Source organism: Aquarana catesbeiana, linkage group LG01 (genome assembly GCF_042186555.1).
Source record: "Aquarana catesbeiana isolate 2022-GZ linkage group LG01, ASM4218655v1, whole genome shotgun sequence".
Lineage (NCBI taxonomy): Eukaryota > Metazoa > Chordata > Amphibia > Anura > Ranidae > Aquarana > Aquarana catesbeiana.
Window position 1 is genome coordinate 500,122,770 of NC_133324.1, and position 6,818 is coordinate 500,129,587.

Consider the following 6,818-nt stretch of genomic DNA (forward strand, 5'->3'; position numbering starts at 1 on the left):
AATGTAATTTTTGTATGTGTGCGCTGTAATCTTTTGTTCAGGGTGGTGTTAGAGGCACTATTAAATTTAGATGCACTTGACTAACAAACTAAAGCAGAACTAAACCCTCCTATCCTTTACAGCCAGGGAAGCGCTGACATCTAACTTTGACATCAATTCATAAGAGAGCACAAGTGACAGTTATCATTTACGGCATGCCTTAAGTTTAACCATTTTAGGAAAAAATCGGTTAAATTGATGAGTTTATTTCTATTCTAAAGCCAAACTCCTGTTAACACCCTTTAACCACTTCCCGCCCGGCCTATAGCAGAATGACGGCCAGGCGGTGGTTCAGTTATCCTGGCTGGGCGCCATATGATGCCCTGCAGGATAACAGCCGCTGCGTGCCCGTGGGGGCTCGCATCGCTGCGATCGGTGGTGCGGTGTGCAAGTCTGACACACCGCTGCATCAATCTCAGTAAAGAGCCTCCGGCGGAGGCTCTTTACCACGTGATCAGCTGTGTCCAATCACCGCTGATCACGATGTAAACAGGAAAAGCCGTGATTGGCTTTTCCTCACTCGCGTCTGACAGACGCGAGTAGAGGAGAGCCGGTCGGCAGCTCTCCTGACAGTGGGGGTCTGCGCTGATTGTTTATCAGCGCAGCCCCCCCTCAGATGCCAACACTAGACCACCAGGGAAGCTGCTAGGACCACCAGGGAAGCTCCTAACATGTGGATGGCCAGTTACATCCCCCATGGCCATCCACATGTGAAAATGAATGATCCACATATGCCAGTCAGTGCCAAAAAATGGGCACTGACAGGCACATCTATGGCACAATAACAATTAGTGATGCCCAGCAATGTTCACCCATCAGTGCCACCCATCAGTGTCCATCAGTGCCACCTATCAGTGCCCATCGGTGCCCACCTATCAATGCCCATCAGTGCCCATCCGTGCCACCTATCAGTGCCACCCATAAGTACCCATCAGTGCCACCTATGAGTGCCCATCAGTGCCGCATACCAGTGCCACCTATCAGTGCCACCTATCAGTGGTCATCATCAGTGCCCATCAGTGCCACCTCATTAGTGCCACCTCATCGGTGCCCATCAGTGCAGCCATATCAGTGCCCGTCATTGAAGAAGAAAACGTACTTATTTACAAAAAATTTTAACAGAAACAAAGAAAAAAAATTTTTTTTTCAAAATTTTCGGTCTTTTTTTATTTGTTGCGCAAAAAATAAAAATTGCAGAGGTGATCAAATACCACCAAAAGAAAGCTCCATTTGTGGGAACAAAATGATAAAAAAATGTATTTGGGTACAGTGTAGCATGACCACGCAATTGTCATTCAATTTGTGACAGTGCTGAAAATTGGCTTGGGCAGTAAGGTGTATAAGTGCCTGGTATTGAAGTGGTTAAGCAGTTTGTTCCTTTTGGGATAAAGGATTTATATACATGGATAAAAGCTGTTCATTGTAAGCATGCCTGTCAGTGTTGAATGGTTGTCTCAACCCTCTGACACTTTTGCTGGACAACTTATGGCCCGTACACACGGTCGGATTTTCCGATGGAAAATGTCCGATCGGAGCGTGTTGTCGGAAATTCCAACTGTGTGTGGGCTCCATCGGACATTTTCCATTGGATTTTCCGACACACAAAGTTGGAGAGCAGGAGATAAAATTTTCCGACAACAAAATCCGTTGTCGGAAATTCCGATCGTGTGTACACAAATCCGACGGACAAAGTGCCACGCATGCTCAGAATAAATAAAGAGATGAAAGCTATTGGCCACTGCCCCGTTTATAGTCCCGACGTACGTGTTTTATGTCACCGCGTTTAGAACGATCGGATTTTCCGACAACTTTGTGTGACCGTGTGTATGCAAGACAAGTTTGAGCCAACATCCGTCGGGAAAAATCCTAGGATTTTGTTGTCGGAATGTCCGAACAAAGTCCGACCGTGTGTACGCCCTATTAGTCTGTTAGAGAAAGCTGAAAAATAACAGACTTACTGGCAGGATCAACATGTGAAAATAAAGGGCAAGAGACTAAAAAAAATGAAGGCTGCCACCACATCTAAGAATTGGCAAGCTGCAATATATTACATTTTTGTTCTTGTTTAATATCCTTCTAAGACCTTAGTGTTGCTCCCAATCTCCACTGTAATAGTTGGCAATAAACTGACCAATGTTGTTACAGGCTGATGGTTACCCCAGTTTATGTAATATCAGACTAGTTTTACTAGCATCTGCTACAATAAAGTTGATTGGCAGCACAGAAGTCCTGGTTATGACATTTGTGACGTTATTTATCACTTCACAGAGTACAGGGGGCATCTGAACCTATGTGTCAAAGGGCTTCCTGCAACACCCTAAGATAATTCTGGGACATTACATAAGTGTTTTAAATTGGAGGGTAGAATTGCTGATCCCACAGTTTGAAAATAAATGCTCAGCTCTGACCTACTCTGTTTGACTTTGCATTAAAAACAAGATATCAGACTGTATGTATGTTGGTGTGTAAAGAAGACAGGGGTCATTTACAGATTCTTAATATAATATTAAAACAAAAACCACAATACGCGAATGGCTAGGCAGAAAAGTAACAAACAAAATCTTTTCCCATGGCTGATAATATGGATGCTGAAGCCATCCAAAGTTTATAGTTAATGTTGTTGCCTAAGGTCTCATGTACACGAGCAAAAAAAAACACCACTTCTAGAGGCGCTTTTAATTCTTTTAAGGCCTCTGAACGCAGCTCTGTTTTAACCAATGTGTTTATGCACATCATGGCATTTATATTCATATTTTAATGCGTCATTTAGGGACATAAAAAATGCCCCTAACCTGCATTTTGGAGAGGTGCTTACTGGTAAAATCTTCATGCATAAGTGCCTAAAGTGCATAGATGCATTCTAGTGGCTATAATAAATAAATATTCTAGCCAATAGAAAAGCTTTATGTGCGTGCACACTGATAAAAATGATTCTGTTGGACAGAGCCTTCATGGCTTGTTGATGAAGGATGACAGTGACCTCGTCAGAAGACCAATTTACATTAACAGGTTCTCTAAGCTTTATCCAAATAAGATGGCTAATATATGCATATGCACTGCACTTCCGTGGGTGGATGCTGCCCTTTAGTGTCTAGGGCAGCAAGTGTCTTTGCCTTCTTAGAACTCGGTTGCCTTCAGAGATCCTATGGATGAGAAAGTGGACTTGTTCACACCAGATGCAGTCCAGTGCGTTTTTATTCTGCATCAAGAATGCATGGACAGTGTCTAACTTTGATTCCAATTACCTAGTTCACACCAGTACAATGCATTCTAGTGTAGTCAACAAAAGTAGAATGTTGCATTGTTTCTTTATGGAACACATCTGGAAAGTGGCAAAACGCATTGAGAATGCATCAAAAACACTCATGCAGAAACACATCTGGAACGCAGAAATTGTGGTGATCTGGCCATCAGGCTTGCACAGAATCTATACAGTGACAGATTTTGCCTGCCAGCCAGCAATAGTGTTAACTTCGCTATATAAACTTCAGAAATGGCATTATATTCAACACTGGAAACTACAAGATTTGGCACAGTATCTGGAAAGAGTAGAACCTGGCAACTGACTTTTGGTTGATGCTTTTGATAGACCTAGTACAAGCGCTGGTGCATTCAGTCACTGCTATGAGAGCATTGTGGTTACGCCACTGGAGGACAGGCACAATCGACACAAGCCTTCGACATTTTCTATAATGGGAGGTTATTGTTTGGCCAAACACTGAACAATGCAATTAAGTGAATGACAGGAGGAAAAAGTCTGGACTGTGGCCACAGACTAGTAAGAGGAAGCTGTCATCCTTCACTCAAGCCTACTGAACTTCAGAAGGTGCAGGAGGCCAAATCTTATAGGTGTCAGGGCTGGGCTCAGCCCTTCCTTCTCCAAGCTGGCCGCTCAGCTGCCGGCTAATTGCCAGCTCCTATCTCTCCACAGTGACTAACCTGTTGATGATATCCTGCTCGTCAGTCCTGCTTACTTAAGCCGTCCAGCCCAGATGATCTCTGCCTTCGCCTTGGTCACATCTCTACAGACGCTCTCCTGTGTTCCTGTTAAAGACTTGCTTGGCTGACATTCCTTCTGGCTCCAGATCCTGCTTGCTGTTCTACTACGCTCATCTCTGGCTCTCTGACGTTTTGGCTTGTCTGACTATCCGTTCCAGTTCCTGAACTCTGGCTATGTTTTGATTAATTTACTCTGTTCGCTTTTTTTATTATTATTAACCAGGTGAGATTTAACTGTACTTCTGTCTCAGTCTGATTCATGGTTTCTGACAATAGGACAAGCTGCAGATTTAACAGATCACGGTGGAGGTGTCTCAAAAGTACTTTCAACATAAAATCAAGTCCAGAGCAAGCTGCTAAGAGGGCTGGAAAGTCTTTTTGAAGGTGCGTCCAACCCGTCTCTTCCAGTTGAGGCCAGGGGGGCCTGAGTGAAGTTGATGATTGTAGCCTCCTTCTGGAGGGTTTGGACGAAAATTATCAAAGACCAGTGGGTCCAGAAGACAGGTGGGTGTACAAGGGAGAATTCCAAAGATGACCACTGAATTCATTTAATTTATGTTCAACAGATCTCAGAAGAGAAACAGTTTGCAAGATTTTTATACTGCTAAACGCCATACATCTGTGAACATTCATAAATGCGCTTAAGCCAGCCATAAATGGATCCAAATTCAACTGGTTCAGTAGTGGCTTTCAGCTGGCAACACTGATCATTGTATTCTGATGGCACACTGCTGTCAGAAAACAATAGCATAGCAGGAAGATTCCCCCATCTACCTCCAATGTGTGAATGGGGGATTTGCTCATTTTTCTTTTCGTTCAGCCCATTGGTTGAATGAAAAAAATTAATCATGTATGCCCAACCTTAGGAACACACCAAAACTAGCATGTTTTAACCCCTTCAGATCCGCGCTATAGCCGAATGACGGCTACAGCCTGGACCTACTTTGCCGGAAGGCCGTGAATAGACATCCTCCCCTATGCACGCTCCTCGCACGCCCCCTGTGATCACTGAGTCAATGAGACTCAGGTGATCACAGATCGGAGTAAGGGGTCGATCCCGGGCAAGGAGGGCATTAATCAGAGAGGCAGAACAGAGACCTAAGATAACCCTGGAGGAGCTGCAGAGTTCCACAGCAGAGACTGGAGTATCTATACATAGGACAACAATAAGCCGTACGCTCCATAGAGTTGGGCTTTATGGCAGAGTGGCCAAGAGAAAGCCATTACTTTCAGTAAAAAACAAAATTGCACATTTTGAGTTTGCGAAAAGGCATGTGGGAGTCTGATGAGACTAAGATTGAACTTTTTGGCCATCAAAGAAAACGCTATGTCTGGCGCATACCCAACACATCACATCACCCAAAGAACACCATCCCCACAGTGAAACATGGTGGTGGCAGCATCATGCTGTGGGGATGTTTTTCAGTAGTCCGGACTGGGTAACTGGTCAGAGTTGAGGGAAAGATGGATGGTGCTAAATACAGGGATATTCTTGAGCAAAACCTGTACCACTCTGTGTGTGATTTGAGGCTAGGACGGAGGTTCACCTTCCAACAGGACAATGACCCCAAACATACTGCTAAAGCAACACTTGAGTGGTTTAAGGGGAAACATGTAAATATGTTGGAATGGCCTAGTGAAGGCCCAGACCTCAATCAAATAGAAAATTTGTGGTCAGACATTTGCAAGGATTTGCAAGGAGGAATGAGTAAAAATCCCAGTGGTAAGATGTGGCAATCTCATAGAGACTTATCCAAAGCGACTTGGATCTGTGATAGCCGCAAAAGGTAGCTCTACAAAGTATTGATTTTAGGGGGGTGAATAGTTATGCACATTGACTTTTTCTGTTATTTTGACCTATTTGTTGTTTGCTTTACAATAAAAAAAAACATCTTCAAAGTTGTGGGCATGTTCTGTAAATTATATGATGCAAATCCTCAAACAATCCTCGTTAATTCCAGGTTGTGAGGCAACAAAACACGAAAAATGCCGAGGGGGGTGAATACTTTTGCAAGGCACTGTACTTGACACATGCTACTGGTCCCCCCACTGTATGACGTTAGTGCTGGAACTATGCAAGCTCTATTGGGTGGGATATCAGTTTTCTAAAATGGCTTTAATACATGCAATGTACTACTTTACTGCCTCCAACTGGGACAGACCACTGCCACTGCCCTTCATTTGATATACCACTGACTATGAATTAGAAAGTATTAGTCTCATATGCACAAGTGGATAAGAACACTAAATCTGTAAAGGGTGCTAATACATTGCAGTACTATTAATTGTAAAATCTCACAAGCAGTCGCTCCCTCTTGTTCTGAATTGGAATGCACAGTATCTGTACTGTCTCCCTTGATTTTGTAAAGTGTTGCACAAACTGTGAGTGCTATATCAATCCAGTATAATAATGTAAAATAGAGAAAGTAGGTAGATTTCATATTGTCCGTGACCTACAGTATGTCAAAATGTTTTTCCTAGTCATGCAAGAGGGAATATAGGTGCATATACAATTTTGTGGTTTCTGTTTCCATTTCCCACCGACTAAGAGATTTGTATTACATAACGCCACAGGCTGTCATGTGCACCGTTTGTGTGTCTCTCTGATGCTGTCCTCTGCAGAACACTTAAGCTTCTTCTGTTCCTATAACTGTTGCCTGAGCGTATTTTGATCCACGCAGCTGTTTTTGTCAATAAGAATGACAAAAAAAGGCAGTCTATTCCGAAGTGCAATAGTAGAGGTCACTTCAGCTCCACTGTTGAAGTTCCAGTTCCTGCAC